The sequence below is a fragment of the Tenrec ecaudatus genome, chromosome 6 (genome assembly GCF_050624435.1).
Source record: "Tenrec ecaudatus isolate mTenEca1 chromosome 6, mTenEca1.hap1, whole genome shotgun sequence".
In the NCBI taxonomy this organism is placed as follows: Eukaryota; Metazoa; Chordata; class Mammalia; order Afrosoricida; family Tenrecidae; genus Tenrec; species Tenrec ecaudatus.
In genome coordinates, this window is record NC_134535.1 from 165,661,069 (window position 1) to 165,675,826 (window position 14,758).

The window sequence follows — 14,758 nt, forward strand, 5'->3', positions numbered from 1 at the left end:
AAAGATTTGAGGATTCATCTATCTTCTTAGAGAATACCAAACTTTTCCAGGAATTTATAGGAGAAAAAGAAATAGCTGGAATTTATACAAGAAAGTGGCAGGGCCCTAAAAGGAAGAGGGATTTTTAAGAAAGAGTTGAGAGTTAGGATATTTGATTGATCATCATGTGAGAGGAATTAGGATATATCATTAGATACAGGATTTTGTATTAGAATCAGTAGTACGTTCTTAAACATACTTCCAAGTCTTCTTCCACCTGATTTCCATTAACTCAGCATTTCTGTAGAGTGGGGCCTGAACATATAAGGATTCTGGTACATAATCAAGGCTAATAACAACTAAACTACAGTAAAGAGCGTAGTACTCTATGAACAACCTGGAGTATGAAGGCATGTGGTGACAGAATCAGAGAAAATAGCGAACAAAATTGGGAAGAAATACATAAGTAAAGAACAAATTAAGTTGTGAGAAGGAATGTGTGTGAGAATATCAGAAAGAGTTGGGGCTGGGAAGCATTTAAGTGCTTTAATATTTCAGGACCGTAATGCTAAAAATCGCTGAAGAAATCAATAGAGGTTCTATCCTGATAGCCTCTTGCACTATCTTTATTGAATTAATTATTGAGCCCATGCCATCAAGTCAGTTCTGATTCATAGAAACTATACGTAGGGTTTATAAGACAGTAAATCTCTATGAGAGAACGTCGTAGCCTCATCTTTTCCTGTGCAGCAGCTGATGAGTTTGAACCATTGACCTTGAGGTGATGAGTGCAACACCTAACCCACAGTCCCACCACAGGGGCTCTGCCAGTGCAGTGGAGTTATGAGTTGGACTGTTAATGCTATCAGCAGTTTGTATACACTAGCCACTCCACAAGAGAAAGATGGGCCCAGCCTGTCCCATAAGTATGTACAGCCTCAGAAGCCTTAAGGAACGGCTCTACTCTATCCTATAAGGCCACTCTAAGTTGAAATCAACTGGTTGTGAGTGGGTTTAATTATTAAAAAGTTTAGTAGCTGATATACCCAAATGAAAATGATTACATTTCCTGATCAACGTTGGGTAAATATGACAACCCACTGCCAGGATACAGCTTCCAGCCCATAGCAACCCTACAGGCTAGAGGGGGTCTGCTCCACAGGTTTTCTGAACCGTGAGTCTTTACAAAAGCCAACTGACACACTTTCTTCCTATGAAGTGGCTGGTCGGTTTGAACAACCAACTATCAGCTTAGCAGCCATGTCCATTCACCACGATGCCCCCGGGGCTCAGGGTAAGAGTGATGCTGTCACTAGCACTCTGTTTTGGCTTTCTCAATCTAGTTTCACCAGGCACAATTTGATTCTTGGAACCACTAAAAAAGACATTATTTTATCAATAAATATAATACTACCCTTTTACTTTACTTATTACATAACATATGCGTTTGTGTATGGGATTAAGAGTTCCTTCACCTCCAGGAATTTAGCATCTGTTCCTGTCCTCTGTACAGTAATTTATAGAGCAGTGATAGCACACCTACTTCACCTGAGCATTTGTAATGAAGTAGGCGCTGATCTGGAAGGGTGGCTGGGGAGTGGCGGGGGAGGGCGGTATCCAGGCAGGAAACAATGAGGTTCCTTGAAGTTTCTCCAGAGACAGAATACAGGAAGCGCAGGTTCCTGAGAAGAGTTGTCTCCTCCCGTTCTGTGATCTTCCCAAACCCCACCTCATTTTCTTTCCACTCTGCTCCTACCTTACTTCTGTGAGATGTCCTTTCCTCTAGTAAATCACTTAACCATAAATCTTGTTCATGTGATGCTGCCGCAAGGCCAGAACTCAGAAAAGAAAGTGATGTGGACAGGAGTGACTGGTGTCAGAGACCATGGAGAAACTGGAAAGCAGAGCGATATTTGACCTCAGACACCTAGGAACTAACTTTGTGCTGATTCTTAACCTTAAAATTTTTTTAATAAATCATTTAATTGGGGGCTCTTCCAGCTCTTATAACAATCCATACATCAATTGTATCAAGCACATTTGTACATATGTTGCCATCATCATTTCCAAAACATTTTCTTTCTACCTGAGTGGGCCCTTAGTATCAGCTCCTCGTTTTCCCCGCTCCCTCCCACACCCTTCCACCCTCATGAACCCTTGATAATTTATAAATTATTTTTATTTTCTTATTTTACACCATCCGCTGTCTCACTTCACCCACATTTATGTTTTTCTTCCCCCTGGGAATGTGAGTTGGAGAGGGAAGGTTGTACGTCAATCATTGGGATCCATTACCCCCATTAGTCCCCTTTCTCCTCCCACCTTCCCCCTACTCTCATGGTATCACTACTTGCATTATTGGTCCTAAGGGGATTATCTGTCCTGGATTCGTGTGTTGAGAGTTCTTATGTGTACCAGTGTACATTCTCTGCTCAAGCCAGATTTGTAAAATAAAATTGGGGTCATGATAGTGAGAGGGCAGAACATTAAAGAACTAGAGGATTGTTGTGTGTTTCGTCAATGCTATACTGCACCCTGGCTGGCTCATCCCTTCTTTGTGACCCTTCTGTAAAGGAATATTCAATTGTCTACAGATGTGCTTTGGGTCTCCATTCTGACCCCCCTCATTAAGAGAGAAATAGTTGTTTGTTTTGGGTCTTCTGATCCCATTGACACCTCGTGATCACACAGGCTGGTGTGCTTCTACCATGTGGGTTTTGTTGCCTCCCTGCTGGATGGCTGCTTGTTTATCTTCAAGACTTTAAGATCCCAGATGCTATATTTTTTAATAGCCAAGCACCATCATACACTGATTCTGATTTATGAAATTATTGTTATTGTGTTTCTGAGAAATATGATTCTTAGTGACATATTTATGATTAAAAGCTGTTAGAAATTACAACATGTGTTGGGATCAGCTTGATTATCAAGTTAAAGTATACTGTTTTTACTGTGTGCATCAAAAATATATATTCTAGTGGAATACAATCCCAAAAAGAAGATGAGATAAGTGACTTTGAATGGTTGAATGTCAGGTAAACAACACAGATTCTGGTTCTCTTTAAAGAAAATGGAAAGTGACTGTGTGGAATGAATGGCCTAGTAAATTGGAGATGTTGGAAAAGTTCAGCTTCACTTGAAATGCCTATTGACTGTTGTGTCAGTCAGGGTAGACTAGAGAAACAAATCCATAAACACACATATATGTATAAGAGAGAGCTTTATATAAAAGAGTGATTGATTATGTATTAAGAAAAATCCCAACCCAGTACCGTTGAAATCTCTGTCCTATATTAGCCTATATGGCCAATACTAGTCTATAAAACCCTCTTCATTCTCACACAACACATGCAAGGATGTCAAAGCAGGAAGATCACAGGCCAGTGGGTAGAAAGTCTTATGGATCCAGTGGCAGTGGAAGCATCTCAGCACTGGTGTGGGTCTCCATGTGGCTCCTCCAGCTCCAGGGCTTGGCTGTATCAACTTGGCTCCATGTGTCTTGCCAACAGGAATATCTCACAAGGAGAGAGTGTGGGTTTTGCCTCCAGGTAGTGAACACTAAGCAGAGAATGCAGCTGGCCTCCAGCGAGCTATTTATCTCAATTCCATCTTCTAATGAGATTATCAAGCTGCAACCTGATTGACAGGGTAAACTCCACCCCTTCATTCTTAATAGTCTTAAATTGACACCAGATTATGTAACTACCACAGCTGTACCCTATGTAATAGTCCATGGATGTCTAGTTTAAAATATTTTAATTTTGAACTACATTCTTGTGCCAAGAAAATATCCTTTCTACATCTCAGGAGTTTTGTTTTATTCCCCCCACATGAACCATTGATTTTATTTCTTAGGAAGAAATTGCAAATCAGGATATCTGAGTGCTATTATTTTAAATTTTTTATTTTCTCAATCTTTTACCACTATGTTTACCTTAGCATCAAAATTGATAGATAAATTATTTACTAAGGATAGCAAATTAAAATTCCCTAGAAGCCACTCAATTGTGAACAAACTAGAAGGGTTGGATGCTGTGGTCCTCATCCTAAGGCGATTTGCATTTTTAAAAAGACTTCTTAAAAATCGTGAACTTTTCTCAACCCAAGTGTATGAAAGACCAGTTGTCGAATCTCAAGTTCTTGGTCCAGTTGTGAGAAAATGAATTTCTGCATAAGTAGGCCACAGCTCCCTGCAACACATGGCTCTGAGCTCTCATTCACACGGCTGCATTCCCGACTTCCGCGACTGGCCACCTGAGGACCTGCAGTGCTCGATTCCATTTCGTTCTTTTTAACCTGGCCTGCTTTTAAGGTATTCACTCGCCCCCACCGCACCCCAGTATCAATAACTCCGTAGTGAATGTTAAATAAATGAAACAAAAGCAGAGTAAATATAGTCAGTGAACAACAATGATACACAATGATGCACAATGATATGAGACGTTATTCCCTGCTATCTTTTTTGATGGCCATTGAGGCCCCGTGGAATACTTGGTATGCCTCATCTCTGCATCGTCTTTGTACCTCCCACCAACTGACTTGAATGCAAGTAGGATGTGTGAATTGGGTCAGTTTCAACATTCCCCTGGCTGTACACTGAGCCACATCTGAGCACCATGTGACCATCGCCACGAAAGACGATCCATGCATGGAGGAGACCTAAGATCACTGCACAGGTTAAGCAGAGGAGGCCTACGTGACAAGAACACCAAGATTATTAGACTTAGCAGCAGGCTTCCAGGCCAGCAATTGAGGAAAATGGACTGCCTTCAGGCAGGGCACTTGCTTGCAGAATGTGGCATCTTCTTGCTGTAAATGGGCTTTGTTACGTTGCCAGTGCAGGGTAGGGACCAAGAGAATGTGTAACGGAGAGGCCAAGGGCTGGAGAAAAAGGATGCTTGTGGACATGGCTGAGACGTTACAGCATTAAAAAGGGTTATCTTATTATTTTTTAAAGGAAGCTGACTTGTAGCATATTATCTGCCTTAAAAGAAAAAAAACAGCAAAACATAATCACGAGCCCTGTATTGTCTGAGTTCTGTATGATAATTGCAACTGGCAGAGAAGGAGTGTGTTAGGGATTGTTGACCTTGGAAAAGGCAAAGAAGGTTGTGGGGTGGAGACAGGACCGACCTCTGCCTCAGAGGGCTGTCCTAGGGCAGCTGGGGGTAGGTCCCCCACCCCTCTGTGGAAGCCAGTGGAGGGCAGATATGGTCCAAGACATTCCTGAGGCCATTTTCCCACTATCTCTTGGCATCCATTGTTGTTTACCTAGAAAACCAAGTCTTCATCTAAATGTCACTTCATACGTAATTTCCCCCCATTTCTCTTTGGTGTGTTGTTCTACTAAATTACCATGATATAAATTCGAATCAGCTTCTTTATATTTATCCTTTTTCTTCTTAGAGAGGGGTTGGCGAACTTTTCAGGTGGAAGAACCAATCCTGTCCCTCACACCAATTTAAAAAGGATTAAAGAGCTATAAATAGGATTTTATAATCATATCCTTTACATTTTTATGAATGAAACTATGATAGTTTTATGTCATTTTCAATTTGTCTTCAAAGACACATGTATGTTTGGACCCAAAGAGCCACATATAGCTTGAGAAACATAGTTTTCAAAACCCTCACCGAGACTGGCATAAGAACAAACCAATCTGTCTTAGGTGAAGTGCACCAGAGTGCTTCTTAGGCACAATGATTGTCTGACAGAGTTTGGATTCCTTACCAGCCTCAAAAGAGGAAGCCCCTGCATGAGATGGATTAACACACTGACTGCCACAGGGGACTCACAAGAAGTAAGAATTGTGAAGAGGGTGGAAGACCAAGAACCGCATATACTCGAGTATAAGCCGACCCTAATATCAGCCGAGGCACCTAATTTTACCACAAAGCCTGCATAAAAATGTGCTGAAAAACTTGGTTTGTGCACCAGTATATATGGTATGCTTTGTACAGAATAGCAATGAGTCAGAACCAGCTGAGGAGCACCTAACAACAATATTATAACCTAGACCATGTAAACATAGAGAACGCTCCTGTGATGCTCCTGGTTTTCTTGTTTTCCTTCCCAGTAATAGTTTCCTTCCTACGTTCTGCATTCAGAGGCAACCGACCTTCTTGGGGTATCACCTGAAAGTACATTTACCTGTCATAAGCTTTGTACCTGAAGAATTATATAGTGTGTACTCTGTTCGAATAAGAATTGATCATTAAGTTTAACAGCATTTGGAAAGGTCATGGACAGAAGTGGGACAGAGAGTAGTATAAGACATGCAGTCTATTGCAAAGGAAATAACTAAGATTTTAAAATCAAGAATAAGCATCTACATATCTTATTTAGAACATACAATACTAGAGAAACTGGATAAAAGATTTGAAAATTATTGTATTCAATGTTTCAATAGAGTTAGGGTAGCGTGATGCATGGCTATTTGATGAGCTAAATGACTTTTTAAAATTTACACCTGATACACTTAATAATTTTTTTTTAAATAGCTGGGTCAGAGAGGTTTTTCCTAGATAATGTAGAAATGATACTAGGATAGTTTTAAAAAGTCATCAGATGTTTTAAGGCTGAAATTACCCATCAGGCCGTTTAGATTTTCGATGTTTTTATAGCCCTCATGAAAAATCTACATCAACACAGTTAGTGGAATAAAAAGAATGCCATATGTTGTGTTTTTTTTGCCAGTAGAAGTTTCCTGTCCATCGCTGAAAGAGGCTTAATGATTTTTAAAATATGATTTTAACTTTTCAAGAAAAACAAGTCAGTTGAAATTTGTGATATTTTGTTAAATGGAACCGAAGGATACAATTTTATCTCATTTAATTCAGTAGGTTTACTTCTTGATTTTAGTAAAGGTAAATACAATACACAAATAAAAAGCAGACAGGAAAACCATTCTATGAAACTTTCTAAGGGGAGCCTAGGCTTCTGTTCTGTTCATTCTAAACTTCTCACGCTGGTAAATATGTGTATTATTTCCCAACTTGAGCTGCCCTTGCCTTTGGGGGTTGTACATTATTCATAAAGCTTTCCTTAAAAAATTATAAAGGTCAATTGGCCAGCAGCTGTGGCTCTTTCAAACTGTTTTATAGTTGTAGCCCAGATTTCAGGACAAACATGTAAGTCATATTGGAAATTGAAAAGTCGTAGCTTTCTACTGGTTAGAGTTGTGCTGAATCTACCCCTACATCCGTTCCAAACCATTTGTGACTTGTGACTTGGTAGTGCAAAAGCAATTAAACTGCATGAAATGTATTTCTTTACTGCTGACTTGGCATAAATTTGTTTGTATCGAGAAATTGTTTGTGCAGCTCTCTGTAAAGGGACTTTGACTTTGGCATCTTTATTGTTTTTAATGTTGGCATCTTTATTGTCTTTCCGAAGAAGTTTCGTTTAGATAAGTCTCGATGTTAGCTCCTTTGAAAATATTTTCTTTGAAAATATTTTCAATGACTTAGACCGCATATGAATACACACTTCTATTTTAAAATGGTTTAGTCATTTAGACTGCATACAGAGTCCAATAGTTGTGATTCAATAATCCATTTTCTTGTAATACAAAGACCATTTTAATATTTTAAAATTTATATTGCATAATCAGTGCAATGTACTGCTAGGATTTCAATTCATATCAATACTGCAACTTATCATAGGTAAATTACAATTTTCTGTGTAATTTCTTCCATGATAAATGCTTGCATTCAGGATTTGACGCTAGATACAACAATCACTCTATTAATTCATAAAGACTGTTTACTGCAAGCTGTGATGAGCTTAGTAAATATATTTTCTGTAGTTGTCTGCACATTTTTGAGGCAATTATATGCTTTTGTATGCTGTCACAGTTATTGCATATGTTATTTGAGGTTATTGTGGTTGCCATGCCAGAAAGTCCGTGTTGAGTCATGGTGACCCTATGTCCCATAGAACGAAACACTGTCTGGCCCTGTGTCATCCTCACAATTGTTATTATGTGTGAGCCCACTTCTGTAGCCACTGTGCCGCTCCCCTTTACCAATCATCATGTCCTTCTCCAGCAACTGCTCTTCTGATAACACATCTAAAGCACAATGGACAAAGTCTCACCATCGTTGCCTCTAAGAAACATCCTGGTTGTGCTTCTGCCTTTTTAGTGGTTTCTCCTTTCATCCATATTTTGCTCGCCTGGTCTGCATTCTGCTTAGCACATAGCAAGCACTAACTATTATAATAAGTTGCATAACTTGAATTTTCACCCTTTCTGATATCTGTTTTCAGTATTCTAAACTAAACATCAGAATAAGCCCCCATATGTCAGGAGAACTGCCAAGCATATGTTTGTGAATGGAATCATATTAAATTTCCTATTCAATGTGCAAGTAAAATCAGGCCAAATGACAAAATCCCCAGCTGAAGATAAATAACATTTGCTAAGACATTTTTGTTTTGTTTTTCATTTAAATTCTTTTTGAAGAGTTGTGTAGAAATGCAGTCCATACGTCATACAGTTCAACAGTTCAATCAATCATAGTAAAAACAGTGTTGCAGTCATGCCCATCAAATTTAGAACGCTTTCTCCTTTCTGGTCCTCATTGCTTTTAGCTCCTCATTTTCTCCCACCCTGCCTGCCAGACCCCTAGGCCCAGTTATCATCTCCATAAATTCACCTTCCCTTGATTTCTTTTTATTTTTAATATATAAATCATTTTACTAGGGGCTCTTATACCTCTTATCACAATCCATGCATACATCTATTGGGTCAAGCATATTTGTACATATGTCGTCATCATCACTTTCAAAACATTTTCTTTCTACTTGAGCCCTTGATACCAGCTCCTCGGGACATTTTTATAAATTCAATCATTTCCCCAATAAATTAGAATTATAAGCAATGTCTAAAATAAAATTTATGACCAAGGTAATATGATTTTCACCTAAAACAGAGTACCAGTAATAAGGAACATTATTACTGAAAACCAAATGTTCCCTTCCTCCATGCTATATTTTTCCAAGATCGATGGGCTCCAAGCCCCCGATCCAGCCAAGTGCCAATGGTGAGTCCTCAGTTTGTTTAGAGGAAGATACTGACAGAAGAATATGAATGATAATTTGTCTTTTGACTTAACTTGAATGAAATAATATTTTAGGTGACATTGAATGCTGAGATTATTTCATCTAACATGTTTATACTCAATAGATGAGAAAACTGAGTCCTAGAGTTTACATATAAATTACTTTTTCAGGATTGCACATAGGGCTAGCAATAAATCTATGACTGAAATCAAGTTTTCTGACTCTCTCTTCAATACTGAAACATGGCCCATTTACCCGTCCATTTACTGTTCTAGTCATTCAAAAGTACCTTTGGTGTTTCTGAGAGCTGAGAAACCATTGTAGGCACTCAAAATAATAAATTCTAATTCAATGTGTTGAACGAACCAAGGTTCAACAATGAGAACAGAAAATGGAAATAGCACTTTTCCCTGAGGAGTCAGTGAAATATCACAGAAAAGGTGATATTTGAATGGAAATTGGAAAGATGAGCAGAAGAAATGAGATGAGATCCATACCAGAGAGAGAAAAGCGTGGTCAAGGATACACACTCAGAAAAATAATGTGTCTGAGGAATGACATGGCACTGGCGACAGATTATAATAGACCTTAAATGACATGGTAAGGAGTGCAGGTTTTCTTTTTTGGTTTTATGGGACTTTTTAGATCTTGAGGGTGTTTTTTTTTGGGGGGGGGTTATAATCTGAGGTGATATGATGGATTTTTAAGTTAAAAGATAATATGGACTGAGCACAGGTAAAACAATATTTTTGGAAATAAAAATATCTATCTGCTGAAAGACAAGAAAGGTCTGGCTGAGGTAGTCCGGAGTGTTGAGGAGATGGCGTGTCTGTCTGAGAATTCGTAATTACGTGGAGACACGGGGTGGTATGAAGGCTTAAGAACTCAACTGCTAGTGAAAGGTTGGTCATTGGCACCGGCCAGCTGCATCTTCTGTGCATGTAAGGAAACTAACATCAATAATTTTAGGAAGAAGTAACATAGACGGTATGCAAAAAGGGGCTGACTGACCCAGCTGAATTTATGAGTTATTCCTATGGCCCCTTGGTAGATGCCAGGAGGGAAGGGGGTATAGAAAGGGGGAACCGATCTCAGGGATCTACATGCAACCTCCTCTCTGGAGCAACAGGAAAGTGGGTGAGGGGAGACGCTGGGCAGTGTAGGATAGGATATAGTAATAATTTATAAGTTATTAAGGGTTTGTGAGGGAGGGGGCAGCGGGGAGGGAGGGGGAGGGATAAAAGGAAAATGAACTGATTCCAGGAACCCAAGTGGAAGGCATATTCTGAGAATGATGAGGGCAACGAATGTATAAGGGTGCTTTACTCAATTGATGTGTGCATGGATTGTGATAAAAGTTGTATGAGCCCCAATAAAATCATTTATTTGAAAAAAGCAGATTTGAAAAGGATTGTTTTTAAGAGATTTGAAAGTTCTTCTGTTGTCCTTAGGATATATTCAGGGGTTTATCCATATATGAGGGGGCTTTTGATCTATGGAATCTTACATGAGGGGAATTCGAAAGAATCCTAGTAGGGTGACTGTGAGTTGCCCTTCACCCCACAGCAGTGAGGTTGATCTTAGAACAGGTGGTGCTGCAGAGGTTAAGCTTGTCAGCTGTTAGGAAGGTTAGCAGCTTGGACCATGGGAGACCTTCTTGGCAGTCTGCTTCCATAACGATTTGCAGACTTGGAAATCCTATAGGACAGTTCGACTCTGTCACATTGGGTTGCTATGAGACAGAATTTACTCATCAACAATGGGGTTGCCTTTGGTTTTTCAGGAGCCTTCAGATGGAGAGAGACATGTTATGCAAGTAGATGTAGGGAGACTGTCACTCAGGATACAGCAGGTGGATGTAAAGGTTTATTGAAGAGTCAGCTGCATATCATACATACTTAAAGTCATGAGTGAGAAAAAATTCATTTGGGATAAAAAGAAATGATTGTGATTTTAGTTTAATAGATTTAGAAGATTTTTAGTGAACCTGGTGTGATTATTTGAGGTTGCAGACTATGATAAGAAATAGTGAGGAATGTAAACCATGTGCAGGTTGTGTTTTGTTTCCTCTATTTTAATCATATATTACCAGCAATAATATCACAATTCTGACCCCAAATAGATGATAGGGGACACGCTTTGTATATACTCATACAGGATACAGATTTAGTATCTTCCATTAACCCACACAATTTGCTCACCCAACATGAAGTCACCTTTTCATGAGCTGAAAAATGATAGCCTACATCATCGATAGGTTCAGTGCACTGAAGAAGTATGTGTTCCGTGCTCTGTTGAGGTGATATGCGTTGTACATCTCCTTGGAACTTCTGTGTCTTTATTGAGCTCCTCTCCATTGTGTCCCTGATGGAGAGTGTAATGAGGGTTATTACTAGTGTCTTCTGTTCAGATAGCACAACTTTCCATTTTCCTTTCAGTTCTTTATCATTTGTTTGATGTATTTTGGAGTTCTGTCCTTGGAGATATATCTCTATCTAGGTATCATCTATATCCATATTTCTCTAACTAATTGTTACAGTTTCTTGATGAGTTGGTCCTTTAATCATAGCATAATTCCCTCTTATAATGGATTTTAACTTAAGTTCTATTTTATCAGACATTATTATTGCTACCCCTGCACTCTTTCGCTTTCTATTGGCTTCATATAATTACTTCACTAATTTTGTTTTTAACGTATGCATTTATTTGTGTCTAAGGTATGTTTACTGTACACAATATATTGATGACTTATGATTTGTTTGTGTTTTAAAAATCTATACTGCTGCTCTGTGTCATTTAATCCATTTACCTTTAGTGTGATTAACAATATGTATGAATTCACTGCTGTTACTTTGTTATAATTTTGTGTGTGCTTATATGTGGTTTCAATAGCTTCTTAATTTTCTTTGCTTAGGTCTGTGTATAACTCTTAACCCCTATCAATCATTGTTTTTGTGTTTGCTAAAGCATTTTTACTTTATTGTTTATTTTAATGCATAGATTTTATTATTTTCTTAGTGGTAAAACAAATTTACCTTTATCCTTTACAATTTTAAACAGCTTGAAAATTACGATGGCAACATATGTACAATTGCGCATGATACAATCATTTTATGAATTGTTATAAAATCTGTAAGAGGACCCAATAAAATGGTTAATTAGAAAATCTTGGAATTACCTTGACTTCTTCACCATATGGAAGTTCAGTAACTTTGCTTCATTTTGAGGCTGTGATCATTTAAAACATAATGCCTTTGGTTTCTGGTAGTCCAGTTTCTAGCCTTCTGTACTTTAGTACAGTCGTTCTCTGGGTTGCGATCTGGGTATTGCTGTCATGTGTCTTTATTTCAGGTTTTTGTGTAATATCTAGTCTCTATCCAGAGAGCTTCAGTTAACAGATCTGGGTAAACACTTATCTGGTATTTACCAATTCTCTTATTTTCTGCTTATGATATTTAGAATGACTTTTTAAAAATCATTTTATGTGGGGCTCATGTAACTCTTATCACAATCCAGATGTATGGAATGTCTTGATTTCCACATTATTATTATTGAAACATGGTTTGCTGTATATGTGATTCACGGTTGGGTTTTCTATTCTTTCAGTAGTTAATGTATGTTGCCCAATTCTCTCCTTCACTGCATTGACTCGAATGAGAAAGCAGTGCTTAGTCTTATTTGTGCCCTTTGTAAGTGATATTTTGTTTTTTTAATGATATGCTCGCAGAATTCTGTCTTTGTCTTCAGGAGGTTCGATGTTGGCATGAATTGGTGGATTAGTGGTATGTGTGGGAGTTAGGTGAGTTCATGTTGACATGAACTCATGTCGTTGTGAGTTCATGTCAAGCCGTCTGAAGATATCTCCTGTGGGTGTGGCCTTCCCATAAGGAGGTTCCTGGGAAACCTCCTCTGACTCTCTCTTGGTCTTCATCCTCCTGCTTGCAAACCCTGCGGTCGACTGTAGCCCTGCCTTAGCCTGCCATGTTTCCGCAGATCTTGCTCCATGCAACCTCGTACCCACTGGCCTGTGATTTTTCTGCGTTTTGCATCATTCACGTGGCTGCATGATTCCGAAGAGACTAGTATATGGACTAGTACTGGACTCATGGACTTGACTGGGTTGGGGTGTTTGCTTGATCTATAATTACTTCTTGGTATAAAGCCCCGTCTTACACATACATGAGTGTCTCTGGATATTTTTGATAGTCAGCCTGGCCTAAGACAGGCTGCTAACTGTAAGGGCAGCAGTTTGGAAGCAAGTTCGTGGAAGCAAGAAGAGGCTGTGAACTCTCATAAAGAGATGCAGTCTAGGAAGCACACAGGACCATTTCATCTACTCTGTCCTATAGGGTCGCTGTGAGTCGGGATCAACAAAAACGGCAGTGCGTGTGTTTTGTTTCTTCCTGTTTTGTGAACTCTGCGTTGGAATCAACTCAATGGCGGTTGCTGTTACCCTTTATGGGGTTTGCTTGGCTTCTTGAAGACGACGTTTTGGTTTGTTTTCATAGTATTTGGGAAGCTTCCTGACAACCTGTCCTCAGTAATTCTCCCTTTACTCCCATCACACACAAATTGTTCCTTTCTTTAATTTGTCTTCTGTCTTCTTTCTGTTTGTTTTTTAAACAAATTTGTATCAAGGGACTAGTGTTCTGTTTTCACTGATTCTTATATTGATTTAATTCTGTTTCTGTATCCTTTCATTCTGGGATTTTATTTTATTTTGAATTTCTTGTTGCTTTTGTATCATGTCTCACTCTCTAGTAGATCTTGCATTTTGTTCTTGACATTTTATTGTTATTTATTTTTCAGTCCCTGACTTCTGATTGTACCCTCACCACTCCTTGTGTTTTCTTTGATAGCTCGCATATCCTGAGTATTTTCTTTCTTTCTTTTTTTTTTTTTTTTTGCACTCTCTCCCTCGCCCCGCCCGGAGGCAGGTAGAACGATCAATGGCAAGCGGCCGCTGCACGAGACAGCCCCGGGAGCCGGCTTCACGCTCAGGAGAGAATGCTGCGCCTCCTCCTCGTGGGTGTCGGTGCTCTACACGATCAGAGGAACTTCTCTAGTCGCCGACTATAGAAATGATCCCTGAAAGTATAGTCTTCCTGAGTATTTTCTTATTGGTGTCAGGTACCATTGAATTGGTTGTAACTCAAAGTGACCCGATGCCCACGTGAATGAACCGCTGCCCGGTCTGGTGTCATCCTCACAAGGGTTAATTTTGAGTCCATGGTTGCAGCCACACTGTCGATCCATCTTTTCAAGACTCGTCCTATTTGTGGTTGACACTTTACTTCATCGAGCAGGGATTTCTTCAGGGACTGACGTCTGCTGATAATATTTCCAGAGTACGTAGGTCAGACAATCTCGCCATCCTCCCTTCTAAGGCGCACTCCGTGACAGGTATTTTGTTGTTGTTATTCTTCTGGAAATCCATGGTACTGTCTGTATTCTTCACCGATACCATAATTCAAGTGCAAACGTAATTCCATGATCTTCCTTATTCATTGTTCTGCTTTTACATGCATAGCAGGTGGCTGAAAACATCATGATCTGGTCCCTCATTGTCCTAAAACTGACATTTCTGCTCTTTAATAATTTAAAGAATCATTTAAAATCTGCCCAGTGTAATGCATTGTTTTATTTCTTGGCAGTTGCTTCCATAACCGTTGATTGTGGAATTCGGGGCAACTTCAATCTTTTCTTTGTTGCTCAT

At 39.2% G+C, this 14,758-nt stretch overlaps 1 protein-coding gene and 1 pseudogene across 1 annotated transcript in view; one reads left to right on the forward strand and one right to left on the reverse strand.

Moving 5' to 3' along the window:
• MALRD1 (MAM and LDL receptor class A domain containing 1) overlaps positions 1 to 14,758 on the forward strand; it is an 836,583-nt gene that overhangs the window by 377,277 nt on the left and 444,548 nt on the right. The gene's annotated exons all lie outside the window — the stretch shown is intronic.
• LOC142452002 (small nucleolar RNA U3) lies at positions 13,942 to 14,146 on the reverse strand (annotated as a pseudogene).